This window comes from Antechinus flavipes, chromosome 3 (genome assembly GCF_016432865.1).
Source record: "Antechinus flavipes isolate AdamAnt ecotype Samford, QLD, Australia chromosome 3, AdamAnt_v2, whole genome shotgun sequence".
NCBI classification, from domain to species: domain Eukaryota; kingdom Metazoa; phylum Chordata; class Mammalia; order Dasyuromorphia; family Dasyuridae; genus Antechinus; species Antechinus flavipes.
The window spans coordinates 89,980,564-89,991,194 of record NC_067400.1 but is presented as its reverse complement, the minus strand read 5'-3'; the positions used below and the strand labels follow the sequence as shown (position 1 = coordinate 89,991,194).

At 36.6% G+C, this 10,631-nt stretch overlaps 1 pseudogene; it reads left to right on the top strand.

The window, feature by feature from the left end:
* Window positions 1-5,955: 5,955 nt before the first annotated feature.
* On the top strand, window positions 5,956-6,434 carry LOC127557801 (40S ribosomal protein S10-like; annotated as a pseudogene).
* The last annotated feature ends 4,197 nt before the right edge of the window (window positions 6,435-10,631 follow it).

The window sequence follows — 10,631 nt, the reverse complement described above, 5'->3', positions numbered from 1 at the left end:
CATTTCTTACAGAACAATAATATTCCAGTTATATATCATAAGTTATTCAACCATTCCTCAATTAATGGGCATCCACTCAGTTTCCAACTTAAGGATGGATTCTTGTACAAATTTACTATCTTGGGTAAACAGATATTAGCAACTTTGAATACACCAATCATGAGCAGGTAGCATCAGGGACTGCTCAACCACTCTAGCTGTATCCATGTTCCTGAATCCCAATTCTTCCTTCTGGGAGGAGGGTCCTGATCTCACCAGACTTCATCAGGAATTAATCTTTTATATTTGACACTTGATGGACTAATTGTTTATCCTTTATTTCTTAAAGAGGGCCATGACATCAGGGAGGGGATGCCATGTGAATTGGATTTGAGGGAGGCTGTGCAAGATTACCTGCCTCATTTTCCCCTCTAGAGTCATCTGCGTCCAGTGGCCAGAAATAGATCAAGACAACTGGAGGAGGTCTTGGATAAAATGGGAAACTTGGCAGCTAAGTGGTGTAGTGGATAAAGCTCTGGCCCTGGAGTCTGGAGGATCTGAGTTCCTAGTCAACCTCAGACACATAATACTTAAAACATTTATTAGCTGTGTGGACCTGGACAAGTCACTTAGCCCCAATTGTCTTGGAAATAGAAAAGAAATAGGTGGACTCATAGAAAAGCATAGTGATGCTTTAAAAAAAATGTCAATAAGACATTTCATAAAGAGGAATTAAGCTTCTGTTTTACAAGCACATTGATATTCTGTTTGCCAACACTAATTACAGGGAAAAGTATCTTTAAAAAGTAGAAAAGGGGAGCAAAGTCAGATGTATTTTAAGCTTGTTGATTGATTTTTATTGTTCTTATTTCTCAATCATAGTAGACACCATTTTTTTTTTTTTGGGATGGTTGGGCTGATTAACTACAGTTTAGTTTCTTAGAGACTCCATTTCTTCCACATTCTGAACAGATGGGCGCATATTTTCAGGGCATTATTAAGTGGTATAATAAAACATGATCTTCCTTTCCCTGAACTTTATGTGCTGTCAGCAGGAATCTCTAAAGCAGATGGGAAAGTGTAAAACATCCATTCTAATGGAGTTCTAATTTAAGCGTCCTAGTTGAGCTAGGTAGATGTCTGGTCACTATTGTTTAAAAGAAGGTCAGTAATCTGCATTGTTATAGCAAAACAGACAGTGGTGAAAGTTAAGGATCACTGAAAGATCCCAAGGGAAGATATGGTTGCTTGTATGTATCAGTTGTTAAATGGTATAAACGGTTTCTTCCTTAATCTTCATTGTAAATCACCTTCTATGGGGGAAGGCTTTTTCTTCGACTAGAATTACAGAATCCCATACTGGGAAAGCAACTCAGTGGTTAGCTAGTTCAACTAAAACTTGAAAAAATAAAATTTCCCCACACTACTGGACAGGTGGCACAGGGATAGAGCATCAGATTTGGAGTTAGGAAGACTTGATTTCAAATCCAGGTTCGATTTCTTGCTACTTGTGTGACTCTGGGCAAACATTTCTGTGTCTCACTTTCCTATCTGTTAAAAAGGAAAACTGGATTTGATGGTCTTTAAAGTTCTTTCCATTTCTATGTCTATGATTCTAAATGGCCATCTAACCTTTAATTAAAGACCACTAGTAAATGAGAGCCTAAGTATCTGGATTTTATATTTGGATAGCTCTAATTGTTAGGAAAGATATTTTTTACATCAAGCCTGATTTTCCCTCTTTGTAACTTTTACCTTTTACTTTCTGGGGTTTTTCTTTCTGGGGTAAAATAGAATAAATCTAATCTCTCTTCTGTGCACCAGGCCAGATATTTCATGGCAGTTCTCCAAACTCCATATTCCAATCCTTTTCTATTTCAGTTAAACAATTCCCTTAACCCATGATTTATTAATTTTTATTGTGTTATAGATCCCTTTGATAGTCTGCTAAAACCTAGGACCCATTCTCAGAATCATGTTTTTAAATGCATAAAATGAAATGCATAGGATTTCAAAGGAAACCAATTATAATAAAATATAATTAGCAAAATATTAAAACAAGTTAATGGAAACCAGGAATTTAAACAATAGTCAACTGGCATGAATGTGAAGTCCTTCCTTGTTGCCCATCCTCTTGATGCTTTCTAGTTTACTAATATCCCCATTTAGAAGATTGTCTTTCAAAAAATGACTTTGAAGAAATCATTTAGATATAGGATTATATTTGCCCTACTAGGCCATTCTATATCAGAGCAGATGGTTTTGGTGGCCATTTTATTCCATCTCCTATTGGTGGTATGGAGATATCCTTGGTTTTTCAAAGGGTTTTGCCAGAGGAGCTCAAGTTTTGTTAGAGCCTACAAAATTAAAATGGCTCTAATAGCATAGACCATGGAACATCTAGATTCCTTGTCTTGTCATCCTTAAAGATAGCACAGTGCAATGGTTAGAGAGCTGAATAGAATCCAGAAGGACTTAGATTCAAATGCTACTTTAGACACATATTGGTTATATGATTCTAGGCAAGGCACTTTACCTCTCATTGTCCCAAGAATCACTTTTTTAAAAAAAGAATTATAACTTTTTATTGACACAACATATGATGGGTAATTTTTTTATAACATTATCCCTTGCACTCACTTCTGTTCTGACTTTTCCCCTCCCTCCCTCCACCCCCTTCCCCAGATGTCAGGAAGTCTTATACACGTTAAATATGTTATAGTATATCCTAGATACAATATATGTGTGCAGAACCGAACAGTTCTCTTGTTGCACAGGAAGAATTGGAAAGAATCACTTTCTAAGACTATCAGGTATAGGGATAATGTTCAAGTATATACCAATGAAATCACAGGTCTAGTGCCTCTCCCATCCAAGTGCCAGCTTTACTTTATTTGAAGCCTGGGAGATTGTCTACTAGGATGATTTTTTTTTAGCTGAGCTAATCAGAAATGATGAGGAAGGGTTATTATCTTTTTGGCTTGGGGGGGACTCACAATGCTAAAATCACACATTAATGACATCACTTCAAGAATGAGTGATATTGTTTCATTGTGAGATCACTTGACATGATTATATTGTTCTCTTTCCATTCAGTAAAATCTATCTTAGCTTCATAGTTTGAGGAAAAGGTGCTGAACTTGGATTCAGCAAGTTCTAGATTCAAATCCCACCTCAGTTATTTACCATCTGATAGCTTCTAAAATTCCTTATATAGTTCTAAATCTATGACTCATTTTTATGGTAAAAATGTCTAGTGTCTTCCCTCTGTTGAGGAAATTTTCCCTCTGTCTGTCTCTGTCTCTTTCCCAATCCTTCATGTTTGTACAAAGTTGAGAGTAAGAACTGTCTTTTGAAAATCAGCTGGTTATTTCTCAGGAAATTGAAGTTTTGCTCCATGAGAATGAGTAATTAGAGGTCTATTCTAAATAACTCTTCAGAGAAGAGAGAGAATAAAACTCTTATTTATAAGCAAAACCTCTCTTTTATGAAACTGGGCATGTGGACGTTCTTACCTCAAAGCAGAGAGATTTTTCCATGTGTAAGGAAAATATAAGAACTCATCCATGTGGGAACTTGCCTGATTGCTCAGTCATACAGATGGTGACAATCTATAACTTAGTAGAGTATCATTATGAATGTCCATAGCCAGAAAAATCATCACCCTGTGCCCAATCTGGTGATGTCTTCCCAAGTTAGCTAGATTGGCACTCAGACTTTATAGACACAGTCTATTGTTAACCCAACTCTGAAATTTTTCTAGCCAGAGCTTGTGTTTCACTGGCCTAGTCTTCAATATCCTGGATTTTCCTCCATGACATGATGGAGACATCAAAGGGAGAATCTTGCTGTAGGATTAGATAGTAATATCTAGAAATGAAGATCCTGAGAACCAGAGAATACATGAGTTTAGATTTATTTGCAATATATTGATATTGTATATATGTGAAATGCTTAGAAGAATCTGTTTACATTGGGCTATAGTTAAAAAATTAGTAGGATCCTGCTTATATTCTATCTCTCCTATCCAAATCACAAATCATTTAATTTCTATGGGTCTCAGTTTCTTTACTTGGTAATAAGAAGAATGAACTAGATGTTTTCTTAGGAACCTTTATCTTTGAAAATCCTGTAATTTGTTCTGTTACTATGTGTAGAGTAGTAACTAGGATGAGACAGATGGGGCTATAAACTAAACACTGAGATCTGGGCAAGGTATACTTTCTCCTCAGAAGAACCTAATTATCCTGATTCAGTCCAGAGAATACTGTCTCCCTAGAGTATTAATGAGGAATATGGTCCTTTAAAGAGGGGTTTTTCTGGGAGGGAAATTTGGGGAAAGAAGGAAGATTACCTGCTTCCCTTCTCTTGACTTTACTGAATTGACCCAGACAACTCTCCTTCCTTCATTTGATTAGGAGGAAAGTTGGCTTTGAAAAAGGGCAAGAATGCAGTGTCAGTGGCTGAAGAGTTTATGGGATCAAGGAGAGGGGACATTTCTGGGCAGTGCTTCCTTCTTCACCCATTCATCTAATCATTGCCCTAAGTATAAGAATTTCTAGTTAGACCTCTAATCCTATCCCTTAGATCTGGCATTTACTTTCTCTGGCACTTTGTGACCCTAATTCATCTAGGTCTCAGTTTTTTTCATAAGTAAATGGGGATAGTAATAAATGCATTATACAATTCACAAGGTTGCTGTGAGAAAAGTAAACAAAAAATTCTAAACAAACATAATAAACTCAAATAGATTTGTGATTGCCTCAATTTGGCAATTCTACTCAATGATGCTGATCACAGTCTTTTATGATTGCTTGTCTTGTGTCATCCTTATCCACATCCTCTCACAGGTTCAACAAAAGGGCCCTCACAATGTGCTCAAAGCCCTTCTTGATTTTTTTCTCACATTGCAAGGGCACCAGTGAATACTCTGGCTATTGACCTGTCATTCTTTATCCCTTGTCAGATGATCTAAAACTTTCTCTAGAATGTTTGGTCATTACACAAATATTTTACATTTAGAGAACAGTTAGGCAAATTCAAGTTAATTGATGATAGAAAAACAGTGTGATTCTTAGCATCCTTTGATTCCTTTCCATAACTCTGCCTCCATCACTTCTGAAGTAGAACAGGACCACACCGAATTGAAGACCAATTTTTTATTTTATTTTTTGTTTCTCAGTTTTCCACAATAACAACAACATTACTAATGAGTCAAACTAATGATTTCCATATACTTTTTGATCCAGTGACTCTAGCCTCCTTATTATTCTCTGAATAAGACACTCCATCTTCCAACTTTGGATATTTTCATTGTCTGTCCCCATTCCTAAAATGTGCTTCCTTTTCATCTCTACTTCCTGGCTTTCTTGACTTCCTGTAAGTCCCAGCTAAAATCAAAACCAATACAAGAAGTCTTTTCTTATCCCTCTTAATGACTAGTGTCTTCCCTCTGTTGATTATCTCCAATTTCTCCTCTGTCTGTCTGTCTCTCTTTCCCAATCCTTCATGTTTGAACAAAGTTGAGAGCAAGAACTGTCTTTTGAAAATCAACTGGTTATTTCTCAGGAAATCTGAAATTTTGCTCCATGAGGGCGAGTAGTCAGATGTCTATTCTAAATAACTTGAAAGAGAAGAGAGAGAATAAAGCTCAAAATCCTATTGCACTTTAAGATTTACAAAATAATTTTCTTATACAGCTTGAGAGATCTCAATTTCATGGATTAAAAAACTGAGGTATAGAGTTAAATAACTTGTCCTTGCTCATTAAATTATTAATTATCAAATCTGGAATCCAGATCTCCTTTATTACAAGTGTATCAATCTACCTTCCTCTGGTGATATCAGGCAAAGATTAGGAGGAAAATCTGACAATTCTTGAAAATTTGGGGGGTTATTTTTTGAAAATTATAACCTTGGGAGGCACCATGTTGCACATGCTCTTTCCTTTCTATCCTATTTGTGACTGTAGCTGAGATGTTAATGCCCAAGAAGAACTCAATTGCCATCTATGAACTCCTTTTTAAGAAGGGAGTAATGGTAGCCAAGAAGGATGTTCATATGTGAAAGCACCTGAGCCGGCAACAAGAAGATACCCAATCTCCATGTTATGAAGACTATGCAGTCGCTAAAGTCTCAAGGTTATATTAAGGCACAGTTTTCATTTCTACTGGCACTCACCAATGAGGTCATTCAGTAGATCTTGAATTACCTTTACTTGCCCCCAAGATTGGGCCTGTCACCCTCCAAAGAAGTCCTGAGACAGGAAGGTCAAGATCTAATGGACTGAAAAGTGAGAAACTTGCCGGACTTAGCCAGGTGAAGCTGACAGAGACACATACAAATGAAATGCTGCTTCCCCTCGTTCTGATAAGAAGGTGGAAGCTGGGGCTGGGGCTGTAACAGAATTCCAGTTTAGCGGTGGATTTGGTCATGGTGGTCAACCTTCTCAATAAAAACTTTAGAAATACATTTCATATTGAATAAAATTGGGGGTGAGGAGAAAATTATAGTCTTACCTTATTTGGAATAACTGAATAAATTTTGTCATATGAGGCACATGAATCATATTGGACCAAGGACTTTGTATAATATTTATCAGAGAGGAACTGGGGGAAATGGTTAACATTTGTGGACATTTAAAAGATGACTAAGTTCCTATGTGAATGAAGGAAATTTACATCTGCTTTCAGCAAAGATTTACATTTCAAAGCTAGTCATCAAACTCATGAATGTCCATGCCAAGAAATGCAGCTAACAGTTTAAAGAGAACAGGGAGAGAAATATCTTCCAAAGATTTTTTTTTTTTTTAAAGAAGAGCAGATTCAAATGAGGAAATGATTCATTATGCAATCTTGGGTAAGTAATTAATTCTCTCTGTATTTTAGTTTCTCCATTTGAAAAATTTGTCCTTTCCCTTACAAGTCAACAAGAGTAAACAAGCAGGCCTTTCTTTTTATTATTATTATTATTATTATATCTTTTTATTTACAAATTATATGCATGGGGAATTTTACAGCATTGACAATTACCAGACCTTTTGTTCCAACTTTTCCCCTCCTTCCCCCTACCCCTTCTTCCAGATGGCAGGTTGACCAATACATGTTAAATACATTAAAGTATAAATTAAATACAATATAAGTATACATGTCCAAACAGATATTTTGCTGCACAAAAAGAATTGGACTTTGAAATAGAGTATTATTAGCTTGTGAAGGAAATAAAAAATGCAAGCAGACAAAAATAGAGGGATTGGGAATTCTATGTAATGGTTCATAGCCATCTCCCAGAGTTCTTTCCCTGGGTGTAGCTGGTTCAATTCATTACTGCTCTATTGGAACTGATTTGGTTCATCTCATTGCTGAAGATGGCCAGGTCCATCAGAATTGATCATCATATAGTATTGTTGTTGAAGTGTATAATGATTTCCTGGTCCCAAGCAGACCTTTCTTGATTTTCACCATAGATCATGCTTTCCCTATAAAACTACCTCCCATTTATACTATACATATCTATACTAGAATGTGAATTCCTTAAAGGGAAGGAACTTTGTTTTTCTTTGTCTTTCTTTGTATCCCCAGCACTTGTAGTAAGCATTTGTTGTTGACAGAGGATAGGATTTGAATTTTTATTTTTTAAATTTTGCTGAGGCAATTGGGGTTAAGTGACTTTCCCAGAGCCACACAGCTAAGAAATACTACGTGTCTGAGGTTAGATTTGAACTCAGATTCTGGTGCTCTATCAACTGTGCCACCCAGCTGCCCCAGATCTGAATTGTTTTGAAGGAAGCTAAAGAAACCAGAAAGCTGGGATGAAAAGGGATAACATGGAATGTCTTGTTCTAGGAACAGCAAGAAAACCAGAGCAGCCGAATTGTAGAGTATGAAGGGGAGTAAGATTTAAAAACTCTAGAAAGACAGGAAGGGGCAAATTTCAAAGACTAAAAATCACACAGAGGATTTTGCAATTGTTTTTAGAAGATAATAGGGAGTCACAGGAATTTATTTAATAGGGGGCTGACATAATCAGACCTGTATTTCAGAAGATCATTAGTCAGTGGAATGGAAGATAGACTGGAATGTGGAGAGATTTGGGGCCAAAAGATCAACCAAAAGGCTATTATAATAATGCAGATGGGAGTGATCAGGGCTTGTACTAGGGTGGTAGCTGGGTGAGTAGAGAAGGGAATTTAAGATATGCACACATGTAAAATCAGTAGATCTTGGCCACAGATTGGATTTAGAGGTGAGAAGTTGAGGATGAAACAGAGGGATAGCCTGGGTAACTGGAAAGATTTTTTTTTTCCACCAATAATTTTCTTTACCATTATCACCTTAATTTTCTTTGCCCAAGTTCCATAGGTATACATACACACATATAATCACATTGCCACCCTGACTACATGCATACCTTATGTTTACCAGAAGACATCATAGTTATATTGTAAGTGTATTTTGATGTATTATGGTGGAAGGCTGTTAGCTCTAAAATTGTGTTTTTCTGTTGTGTGTTTTTTTTTAATTCTTTTATTATTATTATTAAAGCTTTTAATTTCAAAACATATGCATAGATAGTTTTCAACATTCATCCTTGCAAAACCTTGTGTTTCAAGTTTTTTCCCTTCCTTCCCACACCCTCTCACCTAGATGGCAAGTAATCCAATATAGGTTATACATGTGTAATTCTTCTATACATATTTCCACAATTCTCATGCTGTACAAGAAAAATCAGATCAAAAAGGAAAAAAATGAGAAAGAAAACATAATGCAAGAAAACAATAACAAAAACTATGTTGTGATCCACACTCAGTTCCCACAGTCCTCCCCTGGGTGCAGATGGCTCTCTTCATTACAAGATCATTGGAACTGGCCTGAAACATTTCACTGTTGAAAAGAGCCATGTAAATGGTGATATTCTCGACAGTAATAAGAAAACTGAGAGAAAAGACAAAAATTCTAGTGTGAACATGTAGAATTTGAGATGTTTTTGGGACATACAATTTGAGTGACATCCAAGAGGTAGCTGGTCATGTGATACTGGAGTGAGAGGCTAAGACTAGATGAATAGATTTGAGAAATATGAGCACAGAGATAATAACAGAAGCCAAGGGAGTTGATGAGATCATCAAGAAAAATATAAAGGGAGAAGAAAAGAGAACCTAGAACAGAAGCTTAGGGAACATTCACAATTAATGGGCATAATTGGGAGGGAGATGCAGCAAAAGAGAAAGAGCAGTTAGACAGGAGAAGAACCAGAAGAGAAATAGGTCATTAAAAATATGGAGAAGAGAGAGTATCTAGAAGAAGTATCTAGAGAATATCAAAGATTGGAGAGAGGTCAAGAAAAATGAGGGGAAAAAGCTATGAGATTTGACAATGAGAAGAATGTGGATAATTTTGGAGCGAGCACTTTCAGTTAAATAATCCAGACTACAGGGGGTTTAGAAGAGGGTGAATGACTAGTAATGATGGTACATGTCTGTAATCCCTCTTTTGGAGGCTGAGACCAGTGGATCCCTTGGGTTTGAGAGTTCTGAGATATAGTAGGGCTAAAGATGTTCAAGTGGTCACCAATAATGAAACCCTTAGAAGTGGAGGGGCAAAGCAATTCAGGCTGGAAAAAAAGAGGAACAACAACAAGAAGAAGACGAAGACGAAGACAAACAAGAAGAAGAAGAAGAAGAAGAAGAAGAAGAAGAAGAAGAAGAAGAAGAAGAAGAGGAAGAAGAAGAAGAAAGAAGAAGAAGAAGAAGAAGAAGAAGAGGAAGAAGAAGAAGAAGAAGAAGAAGAAGAGAAGAAGAAGAAGAAGAAGAAGAAGAAAAAGAAGAAGAGGAAGAAGAAGAAGAAAAAGAAGAAGAAGAAGAAGAAGAAGAAGAAGAAGAAGAAGAAAAAGAAGAAGGAAGAGGAAGAGGAGGAGGAGGAGAAGGAGGAGAAGGAGAAGAAGGAGGAGAAGGAGGAGAAAAAGTTGATTGTGATTGGTATTCTCACAGAATTTAGTTACAAAAGAGAAGAGAGATATAAGATAATAGCTAGCAGAGATGGTTGGATCAAATGAGGTTTTTAAAAGGTAGAAGAGACATGGGCGTATCTGTTGGCAGCAAGGATGCAGTTAGTACATGGTTGTTGTCCTTTGTTCTTAAAGAGGACCAAAATGACATTGCTATTTTAGGGATAAGGTACAATATGTTCAACTGTGACTGATCAGACCAATATGAGCTTGGAAGGCTCTACCAGTGGTCTGGCATAAATAGTTCACATTAACACATGGAGTTGAAATGTTGCTAAATTTGTGCACCTCCCATTTCCTTTAAGCTACTGCAGTTCTACTTTGCTCATAGAGCACAGTGAGTTCCTTGACATAGGTATACCATGTTGGACAGTCCTTTGCCCTCTCATGTCTCACAATCCATTCTAGATTCTTTAGAGACCGGCATTCTTTTATTGCTTCTTCTGAACTCTGTATGATCATTTGTGAGTTCTCTGTAAAACAGTTTTTTTGGTAAACATACTTTTTTTTTTTTCTGCTAAACATAAGTAAACATACATTTGAACAGTCTGAGTAGTTGTGCTTTCTGCAGTAGAGTTTGAATGCTTGGTAATTTAGCTTGAGAAAGGACCTCAGTGTCTGGTACTTTATCTCACCAGTTGATCTTC